We start from the raw sequence: 21287 nt of genomic DNA on the forward strand, positions 1-21287 counted from the left end.
ACTGAGTTAAGATTTAAAAAGGATGTGTACAAAAACTGGAAAAGGGGGGAAACCACCAAAGAGGAATTCAAACAAATAGCCAGCACGTGTAGACACAAAGTCAGAAAAGCTAAAGCACAGAATGAACTCAGGCTGGCTAGAGAGGTTAAAAGCAACAAAAAAGGCTTTTATGGGTATGTTCGTAGCAAAAGGAAGAACAAAGAAACAGTGGGGTCACTCAGAGGAGAAGATGGTGAAATGCAAACAGGGGACACAGAAAGGGCTGAACTCCTCAATGCCTTCTTTGCCTCAGTCTTCTCCGATAAAGAAAACAATGCCCGACCTGAAGAATTTGGAGCAAATGATTCAGCAAAGGAAACACAGCCCAGAATAACTAAGGAGATAGTACAAGAATACTTGGCTAGTTTAGATGTATTCAAGTCTCCAGGGCCAGATGAACTGCATCCAAGAGTATTAAAAGAACTGGCAGATGTGATCTCAGAACCACTGGCAGTCATCTTTGAGAATTCCTGGAGAACAGGCAAAGTCCCGGCAGACTGGAGGAGGGCAAATGTTGTCCCCATTTTCAAAAAGGGGAAAAGAGAGGACCCAAATAATTATCGCCCAGTCAGTCTGACATCAATACCAGGGAAGATTCTGGAGCAGATCATTAAGCAAACAGTCTGTGAGCACCTAGAAAGGAATGCTGTGATACCAATAGTCAGCATGGATTTCTGAAAAATAAGTCATGTCAGACTAACCTGATCTCCTTTTTTGACAGAATTACAAGCCTGGTAGATGAAGGGAACGCAGTGGATGTAGCCTACCTTGATTTCAGCAAGGCATTTGACAAGGTGCCCCATGATATTCTTGTAAAGAAGCTGGTAAAATGCGGTCTTGACTATGCTACCACTCAGTGGATTTGTAACTGGCTGACTGACCGAACCCAAAGGGTTCTCATCAATGGTTCCTCTTCATCCTGGAGAAGAGCGACTAGTGGGGTGCCACAGGGTTCTGTCTTGGGCCCGGTCTTATTCAACATCTTTATCAACGACTTGGATGATGGATTCAAGGGCATCCTGATCAAATTTGCAGATGACACCAAACTGGGAGGGGTGGCTAACACCCCAGAGGACAGGATCACACTTCAAAACGACCTTGACAGATTAGAGAACTGGGCAAAAACAAACAAGATGAATTTTAACAGGGAGAAATGTAAAGTATTACACTTGGGCAAAAAAAATGAGAGGCACAAAAACAAGATGGGGGACACCTGGCTTGAGAGCAGTACATGTGAAAAGGATCTAGGAGTCTTGGTTGACCATAAACTTGACATGAGCCAACAGTGTGACGCAGCAGCTAAAAAAGCCAATGCAATTCTGGGCTGCATCAATAGGAGTATAGCATCTAGATCAAGGGAAGTAATAGTGCCACTGTATTCTGCTCTGGTCAGACCTCACCTAGAGTATTGTGTCCAGTTCTGGGCACCACAATTCAAGAAGGACACTGACAAACTGGAACGTGTCCAGAGGAGGGCAACCAAAATGGTCAAAGGCCTGGAAACGATGCCTTATGAGGAACGGCTAAGGGAGCTGGGCATGTTTAGCCTGGAGAAGAGGAGGTTAAGGGGTGATATGATAGCCATGTTCAAATATATAAAAGGATGTCACATAGAGGAGGGAGAAAGGTTGTTTTCTGCTGCTCCAGAGAAGCGGACACGGAGCAATGGATCCAAACTACAAGAAAGAAGATTCCACCTAAACATTAGGAAGAACTTCCTGACAGTAAGAGCTGTTTGACAGTGGAATTTGCTGCCAAGGAGTGTGGTGGAGTCTCCTTCTTTGGAGGTCTTTAAGCAGAGGCTTGACAACCATATGTCAGGAGTGCTCTGATGGTGTTTCCTGCTTGGCAGGGGGTTGGACTCGATGGCCCTTGTGGTCTATTCCAACTCTATGATTCTATGATTCTCTTCTCATGAGGTGGCCAAAGTCTTGGAGCCTCAGCTTCAGGATGTGTCCTTCCAGTGAGCTCTCTGGGCTGATTTCCTTCAGAATGGATAGGTTTGATCTTCTTGCAGTCCATGGGACTCTCAAGAGTCTCCTCCAGCATCATAATTCAAAAGCATCAATTCTTCGGCGATCATCCTTCTTTATGGTCCAGCTCTCACTTCCATACATCACTACTGGGAAAACATAGCTTTTACTATACTGACCTTGTTGGCAAGGTGGTGTCTCTGCTTTTTAAGATGCTGTCTAGGTTTGTCGTGAGATGATTACCCCTCCTTTATTGCCTGTTCCGGGTTGCCCAACCACTACCCCAGAGTCCTCTCTTGGCAGATCAAGAGGAGCAGGTGACGGCAAAGGCGGCCGGGTTTTGAGCTGGGGCAGTCAGAATAAGGTCCACTCTCGATTCAAAACCCTCAAATGTATTTGATATCATTGATTTTTCATTTCTATTCCTTGCAGATCATCTCGTTGTTTTATTGCTACAACCAAGGGCTGATGCAAATTAAGAGGATAATGATAATGACGATGATGATAATAATAATAATAATAATAATAATAATAATAATAATAATAATAATAATAATAAACTTTTATTTGTATCCTGCCCTCCCCGTCCGAAACCGGGCTCAGGGAGGCTAACACCAAATATGTAACACTGGTATAAAATCAAGCAATAACGAAATTACCTCCTGAAAACAAGCCAGGATCAAATTCAAATCCAATTAGATGGCTTTCCGCAGGATTAGGGTTGGGAACAGTAAACGCTCATCAGGCCCAACTCTTATATGGGCCTGTGAGAACACTGGGAGGCCTCTTTCATACTAGTCCTTACACAAAAAGAGAAGGGGAGTCAGGTTGAACCAAAGGCCCGGCGGAACAACTCCATCTTACAGGCCCTGCAGAAAGATGTCAGATCCCACAGGGTCCTGATCTCTTGTGGCAGAGAGTTCCACCAGGCCGGGGCCAAGGCTGAAAAGGCCCTGGCCCTGGTCGAGGCCAGCCTAATCTCCCTGAAGCCCAGGACCTCTAACATTTTTTTATTTGCAGACTGTTAGATCCTCCGTGGAGAGGCGGTCCTAGGCTGTATTCATTCGTTTGGCCCAACGTGGGGCTCGTACCCATGACCCCAAGATTCAGAGTCTCAGCGCTCTGCTGCCTGAGCTACTCACACAGCTGCCCTCTTGTGCACCTCACCTCAAATTTGTCCGAATTGTGCATGCCTGGGATTCACTGCATGAGATGGGAGGTGGGGTGGTTCCCAAAGTCAGAGCTCAGGTAGCCAACGCGGAGCCGGCCCTCACTGCCTTTCAGGTCCTTGGGGTGCTCGTAAGGCGGCTTGTGGAGCACGTTGATCTAGCAAGGGGATTCAAGAAAGCCGGGTTACGGAAATGACATGGGGGTGGGGGACATGAGGCCACATCTTTGAAGTTGTTCCAATGTTACAAATATACATACCTTTGACTTGACAGCCCAAGAAAGACACGCAGAAAATCTATGCTTTAACCGACTCTCCTCATTCCGCCATTTGAACGAATTTGGGCTCCACCTCCCTCCATGAGCCAAGAAGCAGGAAGTCATGTAGGCAGCAGGAACAGGGCATCCCGCCAGAATTCCCCAAGCCTGAGAGCACATACACGGCACCCCACCGAGGGAGGGACCAAGGGGGCAACCATAGACATCTGCCAAGGCAGTTTAGCAAGGCAGGTGTTCTGAATGCCCATCTCCAGACAAGTCCAGTGGGAAAGGACGTGTCAAGAGTTTTATTGTTCTTTCAGTGATGGAGATTTAAGGGGTCTGATAAAGGGACCTCATAGTGAATGCATAACCCTTGTATACCCCTCCTCATTTGTGATGTGCTAGTGATGTAGTGATGATGTATCAACGATGCTGCTTGAAGTGTATTCTGGGGGGAAGAAGGAAGTTTTAAAAGTTGACATTGCCCCATGCTCGGGGTTCTTACTCCTGGGCAGACCTGTGGTGCAACAGTAAGAATCATGGTCTACTGACCACTGTTTTGCTCCAAATTACCGGGCTGGGACTTCCTCCTTTTACTGACAGCATGGACCCATGGGGGACAAGTGCCCCGGTGAGCTAGGCTGTCAAGGAGTCACTCACCCTGGAATTTTTTCGCTTAACAGCCATTGGCGCCAATACAGAGCAGGCTTCCTAAACCTTGGCCCTCCAGCTGTTTTCAAACTACAGTGCCCATCATCCCTGACCACTAGACCTGCTAGCTAGGGACCATGGAGCTGTAGGCCAAAAGCATCAGGAGGGCCAAGGTTGAGGAAGCCTGATAGAGAGCTCTACCTCTCTTTCAAATCAGAGCCGGCAAAGGCGGTGGAGTTCCTGCGCGGGTGCCTCGAGGCGGTTGGAGGATGGATGGCAGCTAACTGGTTGAGGTTGAATCCTGACAAGACTGAAGTTCTGTGGTGTGTGGGCGGGTGGGGGGGACTCCCTGGTCCTGAACGGGGCAACTGTGCCCCTGAAGGACCAGCTGCACAGTCTGGGGGTCATTTTGGACCCATGGAGGCACAGGTCTGTTCTGTGTCCAGGGCAGCTCTATCTGGGATGCAGGATAAGACCCTCCCTGCCCACGGACTCTCTTGCCAGAGTGGCGCATGCTCTTGTTATCTCCAGCTTGGACGACTGCAATGCGCTCTATGTGGGGCTACCTTACTGCAATTAATCCAGAATGTGGTAGCCAGACTGGGGGCCGTGAACAGCCGCAGAGACCACATAACACCAGTCTTGAAAGACCTGCATTGACTCCCAGTACGTTTCCGGGCACAATTCAAAGTGTTGGTGCTGACCTTGAAAGCCCTAAACAGCCCAGCAGATGAAACTTTCCTCTGGTTGTCAATATTAAGAGGATGCCAGCAAGATCAAGCCTTTCTGTAAAATAAAGGATTTAAATCCAGTCTGACTGAGACCACATACCACCGGTCCCAAGAGATCTGCTTTGGCTCCCAGTACGTTTCCAAGCACAATTCATAGTGTCGGTGCTGACCTTGAAAGCCCTCAATGGCCTCGGCCCAGTAGACCTGAAGGAGCATCTCTCCCGAGGGCCTTCTGGCGCTTCCCTCCCTGCAAGAAGCCAAGTTACAGGGAAGCAGGCAGAGGGCCTTCTCGTGGTGACGGCCGCCCTGTGGAACGCCCTTCCATCAGATGTCAAAGAAATAAGCAATTATCTCACTTTTAAAAGACATCTGAAGGCAGCCCTGTTTAGGGAAGTTTTTAAATATTTAATGCTGTCTTGTGTTTTTAATATTTGGTTGGCAGCCACCCAGAGTGGCTGAGGATACCCAGACAGATGGGCAGGGTAGAAATAATAAATTATTATATATTATTATATATCCAAAGCCAACATGAAAGCATTCAAACTCTGACGGAACGGAGCGGCGCACACCTCTTCACAGCATAGACCCACCTTGTCCAGGCAAAGGTTCCCATGTCTCTCGGCAATAGCCTTTCGGAAGCCGTGAGACAGTGGATACAGCATGCTGTGATGGGGGTGCACCGAAGGGAGCCGGTTCTTCTCCAGCTGGTCAGCCACAATACTGACAAGCTTCTTCATTCTCTCGTCGTAATCGGTCCAATCACAGACGATCTGAAAGGGGGCAAAGAAAACCAGGGTTCTAGATTCAGGTAGGTAGCCATATTGGTCTGATGAAGTCAAAATATATATAAAAATTGTCCAGTAGTGCCTTAGAGACCAACAAAGTTTGTTCTTGGTATAAGCCAGGCACCCCAAGCCTTCGGCCCTCCAGATGTTTTAGACTACAATTCCCATCATCCCCGACCACTGGTCCTGTTAGCTAGGGATCATGGGAGTTGTAGGCCAAAACATCGGGGGGGGGCGCAGGTTGGGGATGCCTGATATAAGCTTTTGTGTGCATGCACACTTCTTCAGATACACTGAAGCGGAAGTCCCCAGACCCTGATATACAGAGGGAGAAGTCCCCAGACCCTGCTATATAAGAGTAAGGAGAAGCCCCCAGACCCTGATATATAGTGGGAGGGTGAGTTGGGGTTTTTCTCCGAAGGGTAGTAGGAGTCAATGGGTATGGTCCACCTGCTGGCAACTGTGAATGACTGAAAAAACAAGGGATGGTACGCAGATGACCTGAAATAGTTTTAGGATATGTAATGAGACACAGTCGTCCACAGGTTGACCATACCGATTGAGTCCTACTACCGTTCAGAGAAATACCCCGCCCCACCCTCCCTCTAAATATCAGGGTGTGGGGACTTCCGCTTCAGTGTATCTGAATAAGTCTGCCTGCACATGAAAGCTTAGACACAGAACAAACTGAGTTGGTCTCTAAAGTGACATTGGACAATTCCTGAATTAGGTGACGCTTTTACCATTACCGTGGTACCTTGGGACTCAAACGCCTCGGTTCCCAAATGCCGGAAACCCTGGGAGTGTTGGCCCTTAAAACTCTGCCTCACCTGCAAACAGTGCGCCAGGTTGCAGTAAGCGTCAGGAAAATCCGGCTTCAGTTTCAAGGCGGTGCAATACGAAGCAATTGCCTCTGGGATGTTTCCGGAATCCTAGAAAGGGAGGGATATTTCAGCAATTGCCACTAGCTTTTTTTCTCAACCATCAAAACCAAAGATGAAGAACAGACAGAAGGCACGATGATCCACACCTGGTAGACTTATAAAGTAACATTCAACAATCATTGGAATAGAACAGGGGTCGGCAAACTTTTTCAGCAGGGGGCCGTCCACTGTCCCTTAGACCTTGTGGGGGCCAGACTAGATTTTGGGGAGGGGGAAAAAGGAACGCATTCCTATGTCCCACAAATAACCCAGAGGTGCATTTTAAATAAAAGGACACATTATACTCGTGTCAAAACATGCCGACTCCCGGCTAGATTGAGAAGGCCATGGGGCCGTAGTTTGCCTCCCCATGCTATAGAATAATATTGAGTATCAGCATGTAAAAATTCAATAGAAACCTACTCTTAACAATTACAATAAATTGTAATTAATCGTACAATAAATGAATATTACAATGAATGATTATTGTAATTGATCATAGAATAAATGTTACAATAAATGGTTATAAAACAATGGCAAGTCACAGTGTCTACAATAGCCGCAGCGAGAATCTTAACAGACAAAGGATGGAAAGGAGAATCCCATCCCTACTAAGTTGGCGTAGCTAGCAAAAAGGCTAAAATACGCAGAATTAGCAAGATTATAATACAGGCAGAATTACGAGAGGTTTTGGAAGAAACATTTCATAGAGAACAGGACACTTGCAGAGTACAGTGGTACCTCTGGATGTGAATGGGATCCGTTCCGGAGCCCCGTTCGCATCCTGAAGCGAATGCAACCCGCATCTGCATGTCGCAATTCGCCGCTTCTGCGCATGACATCATTTTGAGGGTCTGTGCATGCGGCGAAACCCGCAAGTAACGTGCTCCGTTACTTCTGGGTCACTGCGGAGCGCAACCCAAAAATATTCATCCTGAAGCATATTTAACCCGAGATAGGACTGTATTGTCTAAATTTACAGGGGTGCCCAAATTTTCCCAAAGAGGGCCAGATTTGACATGAGGGCGGGGCAAATTTGTTGAGCTGTTTTAGGATTTAACCCCAAGGTTGTTGAGCTCTTTTTAGGATTGAAGTTGTTGAGCATTTGGGGGGGGGGGTTGCCCCAGTAAGTAAACCAGGTTACGCTCCCTGGCCACACGCTGGACATGTGTGGTCTAAAAAAAAATGTTGGGAAAATTTAAATTCTTTGGCAGGTGTGGATTGACAAAGGACAGCAGGAAATATGACAAAACCAATGCATTTTGAGATCTAGGAGAGACGAGCAAAAGGGCGCCGTCGGAAATGTGACGTAGGGGTGATTGGAAGTCACAATGAGATTTTTGGGTGTGGAACTCCACCATACTTTCCGTCTATATAAGCCACCCTCTATTTGGGGGGGGGGGGCTCAAATTTAAGAAAATGAGCCATTCACCCACCCAATCACCCGTATAAGACCTCCCCCCCATTTTTATTTCAAAGTAAAAATAGCAATTTTTTCATTTTCCTTTTAAAAAAATTATTTACAAACAAACACATAGACACAAAACAAAATTCGTATTACCCTACCACCCAAAATTTCAGACATTAAAACCACCCTTGTGGCTTCCCTCCACCGCCCCTCACCCTCCTATATAATATTTCACATTGCCATTTTTATTTCCCCCCTATTTATTTATTTATTTATTTTTGATTTCATTTTACATGCTAGTTGCCGTACATTTTCAACACTATACATTACATATATGGATTCCCCACATCTAACCCTATACACAACTCAGCATTTACCCAAATACCCACGTGACTTCCTTCACTCACATTGCAATTTTTATCTAAATTTATATTTCTTAACTCTTTTAACTTACTATTTATTATTATTATAAACCAGATTTACAAACATTAAACCAAACATATCAACATGTTAGTTTTTGAGCAGTACTTGAACACATAATCTTCAAACCATTTCCATTATATTTTTATTTTCCAGTTTGATTGGTACCTTATTACTGCACTTGACCTTGCCAGTTCTATAAATTCAATTAGTTTCTTTATCCAGTCATCCTTTGTGGGTATATATTTCCTGTTCCAGTTTTGTGCAAGGAGTAGCCTTGCTGCAGCTGTCGCGTATAAGAATAATATCTTCCCATCTTGTGGTATTTCTTTACCTCTTATACTCAGTAAATATGCCTCTGGTTTTCCCCTCTAAATTAATTCTGATCATCTTTTTTATTTCCTCATGAATTTTTTAACGTTTCTGTAGCCCCACCATAAACGTATCGGCGTGCCCTCTGCCTCCTCACACTTCCAGCATAAATTCCAATTCTCCCCTTTTTCTTTTTGTGCCCCATCTCGGTTTGGGACGGCTTTTGCCAGTTGTTTTCCTTTTGTAAAAACTAAGATTCCCCTGCTGCCCCCCCCCCCAGTTTTTTTTTTTTAAAAAATAGATTTAGCAGAGACACAAAGCTTACCTTATGGATGGAAGCGAGGTTGCTGTGGGCATCGGCAAACGCAGGATTTATCTGGATTGCTCTTGTGTAGCATTGCAGAGCTCCCTGGACGTCTTGCATTTCCTTCAAGGTGTTCCCCATGTTGGAATAGGCGTCTGCAAAAGTGGGACTGATTCTGACATGGAGGGGGAGAGAAAAAGTGCCATTTTGGTACAAAAATACTCTGAAGTTACGCTGGAAATGTAAGGGTCAAGAAGGCTCTTTCTATCCTATACGGTGGTCTTTAGGGCAGTTCATTAAAAAAACTTTTTTTAAAAATGCCTTCTCCAAAGCCTTCACAAAATAGGAAAACGTCCAAGAAAACAGCTATTTTCATGGAGGGTTGAGATATTAACTGATATGCACAAAATTTCAGATATAGCTATATAATCCCTAGTGTAGTAAGATAAGACCTTGGGAGCAGGCATCTTCAAAAAAGTGTTTTTTATGAACCACCCTAGTGGTCATGTGAGACAGTGAGACCTTGGTTCTCAAATGTTTTTTATACAGGTTTCTTTATACAGAAGGTTTTTTATACAGAAAGGTTCAGCATTGTGGCATCCTCTTCATACGGACAAGCAGCACTTTCCTTTTGGGAAATTCCATGCTCCTCAATTCTGGCAATTATTAATCACTCTCAATTCCACCCTAATAATTGCCACCTGCCCGGATTTTAACTTGTCTGAATTAATTTTTATTTGAATTACTTGATGTCTGCTTTTAGGCTCGTTGTGTTGTTTTTATGATGTTAGCTGCTCTGAGCCCAGCCTTGGCCGGCGAGGGTGGGATACAAACAAAAACAAATTATTACTATTATTATTATTACTACTACTCAAACGCTTTGGTTCCCAAATGCCGAAAACCCAGAAAAAGTGTTCCAGTTTCCAGGCGTTTTTCGGAAGCCAAACATCAAATTTGGCTGTCAGCTATTCTTTCTGGGGCGCCTGCACCAATCAAACAGACTTCGGGAACAGATTAAGTTTGGTGCTTTGGTTTTTGCAATTTATGTGGTGTTTTTGTTTCGGAGGCTTTTTTGGTTCATTTGTTTTTGCGACTGTGCGGATCCCAGTTTAGTTACTGATTGATTGATTGATTGATTGATTGTGTGATTGCAGAAACGGATAGAAGCCCCGGTCCCCATCCGAACAATGACTATCATCAGTGCAGGTGAGGAAAAAAAATAATTTTCATTTTTATCATTTACAAGACTGTTGTATTTATTTTAGAGTACAGTACATGGATGACTGCTTTCATTTTAGGGATCAGTGGTCTCGTTAGATAGTAAAATTCATGTTAAATGGCTGTTTTAGGGATTGTTTTTCAAAGTCTGGTACGGATTAATCCGTTTTGCATGACTTTCTATGGGAAAGTGCACGTTGGTTTTGGAACACATTCAGTTTGAGAACCAAGGTACCACTGTATAATTAACTGGGGGGGGGGGGAGAACATTTGTGTAAAAACCAGAAGCCTTTCTAATAGGTTTAACGGGTGAAGAAATACCAAGAGACCTAAAAAGACAGTGTATTCTATTTATGCCAGAATGTTCTTAGCCCGGATGTGGAAGGAAGAGAAGGTCCCAACAAAAGAAGAGTGGATTATCAAAATGACTGTGAAGATCAGACATCAAGATGATAGGAAATTTAAGCAAAGAAAAAAATTAAAAGGACAAAATGGGGAAAATAATGAAGATGAAATGTGAAAAAGCATGGTGCAAAAACCTTAAGGATATAACCATCGTTAGTTCAAAGATGGCAAAATTAAGGGAGAATGAGATAGGCAGGAGAAGTAAATATTTAAAAAACCAGAAGAGGGAAGCTGGGGGAGATTGGGATTCATCTATGCTGTCTGCAAGAATGATGTTTGTGTTGAATATAAAATGCTAAAACTTAATAAAAACTATTTATATATATAAAAAAATTAAACAAGAATGGGAAAAATTTATTGAATACCTTAAAGATACATATTTAGAAATAATAATAATAATAATAATAATAATAATAATAATAATAATAATAATAATAATAATAATAATAATAATAATTGTATCCCGCCCTCCCTGGCCGAAACCGGTCTTAGGGCAGCTAACATCAAATATATAACATTAGTATAAAATCAAACAAAAATTAAATTACCTCCTAAAAACAAATCGGGATCAAATTAAAATCGAATTAGATGGTTTTCCACAGGCAGGATTGATATAACATTGATGAAGCCAAAGTAGCAAATAAGGAAATGGAATAGAACGAATCATTGTAATTACATGCAAGAAAAGATGGCAAAATATGGAAACGGGGGGTGGGGGGTGGGGGAGAGTCCAAGGGGTTTGTATAATCCCAGTATTGTATATATTGAAAATGTTTGGAGTGTATGGAAATAAAATGATAAAATAAAAAAACTGAATAATAATAATAATAATAATAATAATAATAATAATAATAATAATAATAATAATAAAATTATTTATATCCTGCCCTCCCCAGCCGAAGCCGGGCTCAGGGCGGCTAACAACAATCAAAATAGTCCAACATTTTAAAACATTCATTATAAAATTAATTAAATCAAATTAAAATCAAATTAATGGCAACCATCAAGCAAAATTCTGTGCAGGTTGCCAGAGGAGGGAGTCAGTCTGCGCCCTGACCAAAGGCCTGGTGGAACAGCTCTGTCTTGCAGGCCCTACGGAAGGATGTCAGGTCCCACAGGGCCCTAGTCTCTTGTGACAGAGCGTTCCACCAGATTGGAGCCGCAGCCGAGAAGGCCCTGGCTCTAGTTGAGGCCAACCTAACCTCTCTGTGACCTGGGATCTTTAGGGTGTTTTTATTTGCAGACCGTAAATTTCTCTGTGGGACATACCAGGAGAGGCAGTCCCATAGGTACGAGGGTCCTAGGCCGTATAGGGCTTTAAAGGTTAAAACCAGCACCTTAAACCTGATCCTGTACTCCACCGGGAGCCAGTGCAGCTGGTACAGCACCGGATGGATATGATCTCGCAGCAAAGACCCCGTAAGGAGTCTCGCCGCGGCATTCTGCACCCGCTGGAGTTTCTGGGTCAGTCTCAAGGGCAGCCCCACGTAGAGCGAGTTACAATAATCCAGTCTGGAGGTGACCGTCGCGTGGATCACAGTGGCTAGGTCAGGGTGAGAGAGATAAGGAGCCAACTGCTTAGCTTGGCGGAGATGAAAAAATGCCGCCTTTGTTATAGCTGTAATCTGCGCCTCCATGGAAAGGGAGGTGTCGAAGATTACACCCAAACTCTTAACGGACGATGCTGGCACTAATTGCACCCATGCAAGAGATGGGAGTTGCCCCCTCAATCCCATATCGCTCCGTCCCAGCCAGAGGACCTCTGTCTTCGAAGGTTTTAACTTCAACCGGCTCCCACGTAACCATCCAGCCACAGCTTCCAGACATCTGGTCAGTGTATCTGGGGCCGAGTAAGGATGGCCATCCATCAACAGATAGAGTTGGGTGTCATCGGCATACTGATGGCAACCCAGCCAAAAACTCCGGACAAGCTGGGCGAGGGGGCGCATAAAGATGTTAAAAAGCATCGGGGAGAGTATCGCACTCTGAGGCACTCCACACACCAAGGAGTGGCGCGATGACAATTCCCCCCCCAAGCGCCACCCTCTGTCCCCGACCGGAGAGAAACGAGCGCAGCCATTGAAGGACTGTGCCCTGGATCCCCACGTCGGCAAGGCGGTGGTCCAGAAGTTCGTGATCGACCATGTCGAAGGCTGCTGACAGGTCTAGAAGAATCAGCAGCCCCGACCCGCCTCGATCCAGCTGCCTGCGGAGATCATCTGTTAGGGCGACCAGAGCCGTCTCGGTCCCATGACCAGCGCGGAAGCCGGACTGGAATGGATCGAGAGCAGATGTTTCATCCAGAAACCTACCAAGCTGTTCAGCAACCGCTCTCTCAATCACCTTACCCAGGAATGGAAGATTCAAAACCGGGCGGTAATTGGATAGATCTAAAGGATCTAATGATGTTTTCTTTAAGAGCAGACACACCACTGCCTCCTTCAGTTCCCCTGGGAATATCCCAGTGCCAAGGGACAAATTGATGATATCCCCCAGGGGGGCCCGCACCTCGTCTGGGCACGCTCTAATCAGCCAGGACGGGCACGGGTCAAGAGGACAGGTGGTGGGCTTTCCAGCTCGGAGGAGTCTGTCCACATCGGCTGGGGATATCCGGTCAAAGTGGTCCAATACTGGACCCGAGGACAGTCGAGGGGCCTCCAGTTCCTTTATTGTATCCAAATTGGCAGGGAGGTCATGGCGGAGCAACAGGACCTTCTCCGCAAAAAAGCTCGCAAATGCCTCGCAGCTGTGTGTCGAATTGTTATTTAAATTTGGCTGTCCTTCAAGGGACAAAAAATAAAATAAAAATAAAAATAAAAAAATAAAAAACCTAAAAGAAAAAGAGAAAGTGCTTTATCCACAAGAGGAGAGCTTTCCCACAGGCACCAGACCAGCGCATGAGGAGTAATAATAATTATTAACAACAGCAACAATAATTTATTATTTATACCCAGCCACTCTGGGCGGCTTCCAGCAAAAGATTAAAATACAGTAAGGAGGAGCTCTTTCAATCTATTTTCCCCATGGCTTTGGAAGCTCACCTGATGGCCTCCTTGTAGTGCATGAGGGCCTCCTGGAGCTTCCCCTGCTGTTGCAAAACACTGGCTAAATTTGAATGCGCAGCTGCAAACTCCGGGAAGACCTGCGGGGAAGAAGCTCACTCTTAGTTTCCCTGAGAAGCATTCTAAAGAGACGGAGGCTGCTCTTTGAGGCTCATAGGTTGTGGGCGTGAAATAAATCCTCATTTGGATTGACTTGCAAAAATTAAGGAGGAGGAGGAACCTATGGACTGCCTTTTTAGCATGCATAGGAAATACTGTTGGGAGATCAGACTGTCAAATGACCAATGCCATATTTTAAAGAGCCCCTCTTTGATGCTCAAATGTGGCAGGGGCTGGCTGCAAAATAAATCACCGTTTGGAATGATTTGTGGTAATGATGATAATAATAATAATAATAATAATAATAATAATAATAATAATAATGGGCCTATGAACTGCCTTTTTCGTACGCATAGGAAATACTGTTAGAAAATAAGACTGTCAGGGGATCAAGCTCAGCCGACACAGAGAACAGCATGTGCCCAGCTTTTATTTCAATTTCTGTACCGTTCCTTAACACCTTGCATTGTTCTTCTGATGAAAAAGCAGATTTTTGGTCATTCCAGGAGGCCTAGGAATATAAAAAGGGGGACAGACCCTCTTCCTTCCAAAAGGGACTTATCGGACCATGCTTTGTCGAGCCTCAAAATGCTACTTCACTTTCACTTCTTCACCATTATTTCCGTTATTGATCAAGAAAAATTTGATCGGCGATTTTTAAAAAGACCCAGACTAGGAGTCCAGGGTACGCATGCCTAACCCTTATATGTCAATTTAATTGTTGTAATTCTCCACGCACGTACCTCAAGAGCTTTCCGGTAGAGGCGGACAGCCTCCTCGATATTCCCTTGTTCTCGCTTGATGTTCGCCAGGTTATTAAGAGAATCCGCGTGAGTCGGACATAAACGGAGAGCTGTATTGTAGCATTCCTCGGCTTCGGCAACCTTCGAAACACAAAACAGAGTTTTTACACGAATATTAGTATGTCTTTCACAGGAGCCCAAAAGGCTGCTCTGTGATGTGATGGCTGGATTGAGGTTTGATACGGCCCCTCAGCTCCTGACGGTAACTTGGTATTAGAGCGGTTCATAAAAAACTCTTTTTTTGAAAATGCCTGCTCCAAAGTTCTTCTCTTACCAACAGTAGAGATTATATAGCTATATCTGGAATGGCATGCATATCAGTTAATATCTTTTATATATATATGCCAGCTGTCCTTTGTCAACAACCAATTGTTGCTGTTTTTTATATTGAATATATGCTATATGGTAACTGTTGCACCTCATAGGTAACTCAAGCCTTCTGCACGTCACAAAAGATGTATTTTATCAAAGTCATTGTTGAACTGAAATACAATTAAGAAGTATATTAATAGTGAAATGCAATTAAGAAGAAGCATATTAACAGTAAAACCCCACAATTGTTGAGCCTTTTTTAAGGATTTGACCCCAGAGGTGCTGACCTTTTTTTAGGATTAAAGTTCTTGAGCTTTTTGGGGGGAAGTTTTGCCCTAGTAAATAAACCGCCACGAGGGCCGGATTAAATCGACCAGAGGGCCAGATTAGGCCCCTGAACTGGACTTTGGACATGCCTGGTCTAAAAGAACATTGGGAAAATTTAAATTCTTTGGCAGGATAGCAGGAAATATGACAAAACCAATGCATTTTGAGATCTAGGAGAGATGGGTGGAAGGCCCCCAAAGTGGACTTTGGACATGCTTGGTTTAGGGGAACATAAATACAAGAGCAGACTAATCCGATTCAAACTCTCTTTCCCGCACACTTACCGTCTTTTGCAAGATGTATTTAAGGAAGACAGTAAGGGAAATGGTTTTGGTCATACTAAATCAAAATTAAGAGACAGAGTTGCTAGATAGTAAAAGAAAATCATTGCCAAAAACATATAAGAATGGCATACAAAGGATGAAGAAGTTAAGTCGGTTATGATTAAATGGGCTCAAGATTTTGGTCATAACATTGAATTAGATAAGTGGGAAAGATTATGGGCAAAAACAATTTATTGAATGTACAGCACTAATTAAAAATTTAATGAAGGTGACGTATAGGTGGTATTTGACGCCGACTAAACTTGCTAAAATATATATAACTCAAGATAAGGCACGCTAGAAATGCAAGGAGAAGGAAGGGAATTTCGTCCATAGGTGGTGGATGTGCACTAAAGTCAAAGTCTACTGGGATATGATTTACAAAGAATTGAAAAAGATCTTTAAATATACTGTTATTAAAAAAACCAGAGGCTAATTTTTGAAAGTGATTTACAAATGCTAAAGTAAATTGTTTTAAGTAGAGTAAGAAGGTAAATAGGGCGATATATGTTCAGGTAGGCAGCTGTGGTGGTCTAACACAGTTGAAATATATAAAAAATATATAAATTGTCCAGTAGCACATTGCAGACCAACTCAGTTTGGTCTTGGTAGAAGCTTTTGTATCTGAAGAAGTGGACCTGCATACAAAAAAATTATACCAAGAAGAAGCCAAGTTTAGCAAGCCCTGTTTAGGGAAGCTTTTAATGTTTGACGGACTATTGTATTTTAATATTTTGTCGCCAAGAGTGGCTGGGGAAACCCAGCCAGATAGGCGGGGTATAAATTTTTTATTATTATTATTATTATTATTATTATTATTATTATTATTATTATTATTATTATTATTATTATTATCATCATCATCAGGTGCTACTGGACAATTTTTAAAGGGTGATATAGAAATGCTAAGAGGATCGTGACTGCTTAAGAAAGCCAGGGAGTGGGAGCGGGGGAGGGGGGAGGGGAGTCGACGCTTGGTATGAGCAAAGTTGTATGTGACGATATGACAAAGGAAAAAATAAAAGAGGACTTCTTCTAGGTTCTGTACCCCAAATCCCCCCCCCCAAAGAGCCCAATTTCGAGGTCACCATCATCCGGAAGGCTTTTTTCAGCAAACCCTCTGACATACAGAAAGCAAAAGGGACCGGTTTCATTTTCTTTTTTTAATTTTTATTTTATTTATAACATAGTCCACAACAACTCATACATACAAACAGACCCACCACCATTGACTAATTATCAAAATTAAACTCCTATCCCCTTACACAAAGAAAACATAACATAAAAATAAAAGACTTTATTCTGTTAAATGGCCGCCTTATTTACCTCTTGTATACTATTTCTTTTGTATGGGATTATTACAATTTTTCCTAATTATGACTTAAACCACAAAGTCTCCTGTAGAAATTAATTGAAACAAGTCCAAGTGTATATTTTGGGGCACTGTTTGGTAAAGTATTCTCTGCATTTTCCCCATTCCTTTTGGAATTCTTGTCTGGGTTGTGCCCTAATTGTCTCTGTTAATCTGGCCAATTCAGCATGGGGTAAAAGCCTAAGAAAAAGCTAAACAACTTCAATCCTAAAAAAAGTTCAACAATTTAAACCCTAAGAAAAGAGCTCAACAACTTCAATCCTTAAAAAAAGTAAACAACTTTGGTCGGCCCTTATGGCCCTTCACTTCATCAAATCTGGCCCTCTTTGAAAAAAGTTTGGACACCACTGCCTAATAGGAAAGTTTCTGTATTTTTTTTTCACAGGCCCACCAGAAATGTATAAGTGTCCCTTCTTCTTTACTGTAGCACCCTGCTTGTGGTTAACGCTTAGCTGGAATGAAATATTCAACGCAGCAACAGAGAAATTAAAATAATAATTTATTTGTCAGACAAATAAATGAGAGGCACAGTGGTATATGGTTACCAAGCTCTGGCCTGGCCTCCTGCCATTATGGCCAGCACTTATATTCCCTTAATCCAGCCCCCTTTGCTCCTCCTGTGGCTGCCTCTGTTCAATCAGCCTGGTTGAAATTTCTATTGGCTGATTGCTATAACCAATCCTAAAAGATACACCCATATCCTCCTGTCCTTATATGGAACACAAAGAGCTATATATTGTTACATCTATAAATGACAAATAAGTAGTAATATATCTTACATGTGTCTCAACAAGGAATCTTAATTACCAGCTCACCTCTTGCCTTCCTTGCCCTCCAAAACAGATGGTTAATAATTTTAAATTTTTATCTTGAACAGATGTCAGAGACCTTGGGTTCATATTCTCATGCATCATCAATGAAATATCTCCTTTTGGAGGTCTTTAAACAAAGGCCTGACAACCATTTGTCATGAGTGCTCGATTGGCGTCTCCTGTCTGGCAGGGGGGCTAGGCTGGTGGCTGACTTAATTTCAGGATAAATACAACTCTTACAACTATATGAAATAAGAATCTAGCATTTCTTAAATCCTTTGCATAATTACATTTAAGCCAGCATATTTCATACATTATCATAGATAGCTTTTTAGAAGGATAAACTTCCTCAAAGTAAAAAGGAAGGAACAGTTTACAGCCTCAAAATAAAATAGGAAAAAAGCCTCTTCCCCTGTTTACACTCCCCCCCTTCTCCAGCCAGTTGCTTTGTTTCCATGTGCTCTTGGCCTTTTGTCCTGTGGCTCAAGTTTAACGGTTTTATTTTACTATTTACCAACTCTTAATTATGTTTATCTCTGCCTTTTTTATCTTCTGTAACATGTAGGGTCAGTGTCCTCACTCTCAGTCTGTAATTCCAGCTTTTACGACTTTGAGAATTGTTTTCTGCTATAAATCAAGGGGCCCCTTGTCTAGGAGAAAAACATTGCCAAGGTTCTCTAAACAGCTGGCATGAAACATTTGAAAATCTAAGCCCATTTAATTTAGGAACCTGATCAAGATATAAGCCAATATATGCCTTGATTAAAAATGCAGTCTATATTCAGATGCCACATTACTGCACCTCCAGCACAGTTTTTTTGTTTTATACATTTTAGCTATTTTGGCAGGTGTTAAGTACCATCTATAAAACATCTTTTATATAGATGTTCCCCCCACCCCAAGGCAAAAGGGACCAGTTTCTTACGCTGCCTTTCTCTTTCAGCGCGTTGGCCAGGTTGCAGTAGGCGTCAGGGAAGTGGGGCTGGAGCTCAATGGCCCTCTTGTAGGTATCGATTGCCAGATCGATCAGCCCCTGTTCGTAATACACACATGCCAGGTTGCCGTGGACAACAGCGTGGTTGGGACTCAGGCTCAGGGCCCGTAGGTAGGCTGCAACGGCTCTGAAATGAGATCAAGGACTGGTTCAGTTTCATTGTCACCAGGGTGGATAAAAATCTGTTTTTTAAAAAATAAAATGCTTTGGGAGGACGATTAAGAGGATCGAGGCGGGCCGGGACTGCTGATTCTTTTAGATTTGTTAGCGGCCTTCGACATGGTCGATCACAAACTTTTGGACCACCGCCTTGCCAACGTGGGGATTCAGGGCACAGTCAGACAATGGCTGTGCTCCTTTATCTCAGGTCGGGGACAGAGGGTGGCGCTAGGGAGGGAGTTGTCGCTGCGGCACTCCTTGTTGTGTGGAGTGCCGCAGGGCACAATCCTTTCCCAGATGCTTTTCAATATCTTTATGCGCCCCCTTGCCCAGATTGTCCGGAGTTTAGGGCTGAGTTGTCGTCAATATGCTGATGACACCCAACTTTATCTGTCAATGGACTCGGCCCCAGACACACTGACCAGATGCTTGGAAGCCGTGGCTGGGTGGCTGCGTGGGAGCCAGTTGAAGTTAAATCCTTCGAAGACAGAGGTCCTCTGGCTGGGTCAGGACAACATGGGGTTGGGGGGCCAACTCCCATCTCTTGTGGGGGCGCAATTAGTGCCAGAGCCTTCTGTCAAGAGCTTGGGTGTAACCTTCGATGCCTCTCTTTCCATGGAGGCACAGGTTGCAGCCACAGCAAAGGTGGCATTTTTCCACCTCCGCCGTATTAAGGAATTGGTTCCTTACCTTTCTCGCCCTGATCTGGCCAGTGATCCATGCGATAGTCACCTCCAGGCTTGATTATTTTAACTCGCTCTATGCTTAGACTCACTCTGACACCCTATATGGGATTTGGTATATAAATTTTCCCGTGGCTTTTTTTGCTGGCCCATGTAGCACCAGCATGGATAGCTGGCTTGGGTGAATAGCTGATGTTTCCTCCCTTTGTAGTCTTGATGAGGCTGCATTTTAAGCTGTATTTTAATTAACTGGGGTTTTTTTCTATTCTATTTTATTGTAATTTATATTTGGTGTTAGCCGCCCTGAGCCCGGCCCTGGCCAGTGAGAGCGGGGTAGAAATAAATAAATAAATAAATAAATAATTCGGGGAAGAATTATTTGTTTTAAGTTTTTCATGTGTGCGAAAACTCAGTCCAAGTTTTTCTTGGGGAAAAAATGTTTCAGCACATCAGTTAAGCAACATGGATACATATGCTACCATGTTACTGTTTTAGTGAAATAAATTGCTTAAATTGTTATGAAGGAAATGTTTCTTTTCTCCTTCCAATCAAGTGCAGCAGAAAAGTTGTTCAAATAAAAAGTGTTCACTTATTAAAACTCACCATCATTTCGTCACAATCGGGCTGTATATAGCAGAACCAAATCATTTTGATATAACTGTAGAAAAGACTCTGAAGTTAGGATTCCAAAAAGGAAACCTGCCTCCGATTGTCAATATTAAGAGGATGCCAGCAAGGCTGAACCTTCCGGTAAAAGGGGGATTTAAATCAAGTCTTATGGATTTGGGATTTAAATCAATTTGCTTTAAATAAAATCAACCCTCTAGGCAACAATGGGAGTTAGTTTGGGTATGGGTGCAACCACTAAACTGAGAATATAAGACGTAATGTGATTATACGCAAAACCAATAAAAAACATTTATATAAAAAAGAGAATATAAGCTCTATGCCTATTTGCTTACCTGTCAAATATACGCGCCTCCTTCAAGACGTTCCCCAGATTAATGTAAGCATCCAGGAAGTTGGGGTCCAGGGTTTTTGTTACTAATACAGTCATACCTCAGGTTGAAGTAGCTGCGGGTTAAGCATTTTCGGGTTGTGCTCCGTGGCGACCTAGAAGTAACAGAGCGCGTTACTTCCGGGTTCTGCAGCTTGCGCACGTGCAGACACTCAAAATGATGCCACACGCATCTACGGAAGCAGCAAATTGTGACCCGAGCATGTTCGCTTCAGGATGCGAACGGGGCCCCGGAACGGATCCCGTTCGCATCCAGAGGTACCACTGTATAACAGCATGGTTACTTTTAAATAAGTGGGTCAACTTTGACCTAGGCTGCCTCCTACCTACCTTCCTACCTTATCGATCTACCGACTTTATCTTATTATCTATCTACTTGCCTACCTATCTTATCTATCTATCTATCTATCTATCTACCTACCCTATCTATCAAATCTATCTACCTACCTACCATCTAATCCAGGTGTGGCCCAACTTGGCCTTCCAACCCCCATCATCCCTACCTAACAGGACCAGTGGTCAGGGACAATGTGAGTTGTAGTCCCAAAACAGCTGGAGGGCCAGGTTTGGCCATGCCTGAATCTATCTACCTACTCAATCAATCAATCTAACTAATCTATCTATCCATCTACCAACCTTTCTTATATATGTATCTATCTAATCTACCTACCTAATCTATCTATCTAATCTAATCTAATCTAATCTACTCTAACTATCTATCATCTA

The 21287-nt window shown here is 43.3% G+C and overlaps 1 long non-coding RNA gene across 1 annotated transcript; it reads right to left on the minus strand.

The window, feature by feature from the left end:
- Positions 1-13643: 13643 nt before the first annotated feature.
- LOC308577911 lies at positions 13644-20578 on the minus strand. Its single transcript, XR_014003765.1, has 4 exons — positions 20506-20578; positions 18633-18828; positions 14502-14642; positions 13644-13739 (listed from the first exon to the last, which is right to left on the minus strand). It is a non-coding gene; the product is annotated as an uncharacterized lncRNA (long non-coding RNA).
- Positions 20579-21287: the final 709 nt, after the last annotated feature.

Source organism: Podarcis bocagei (assembly GCF_964188305.1).
Source record: "Podarcis bocagei genome assembly, chromosome: W".
Taxonomy (NCBI): domain Eukaryota; kingdom Metazoa; phylum Chordata; class Lepidosauria; order Squamata; family Lacertidae; genus Podarcis; species Podarcis bocagei.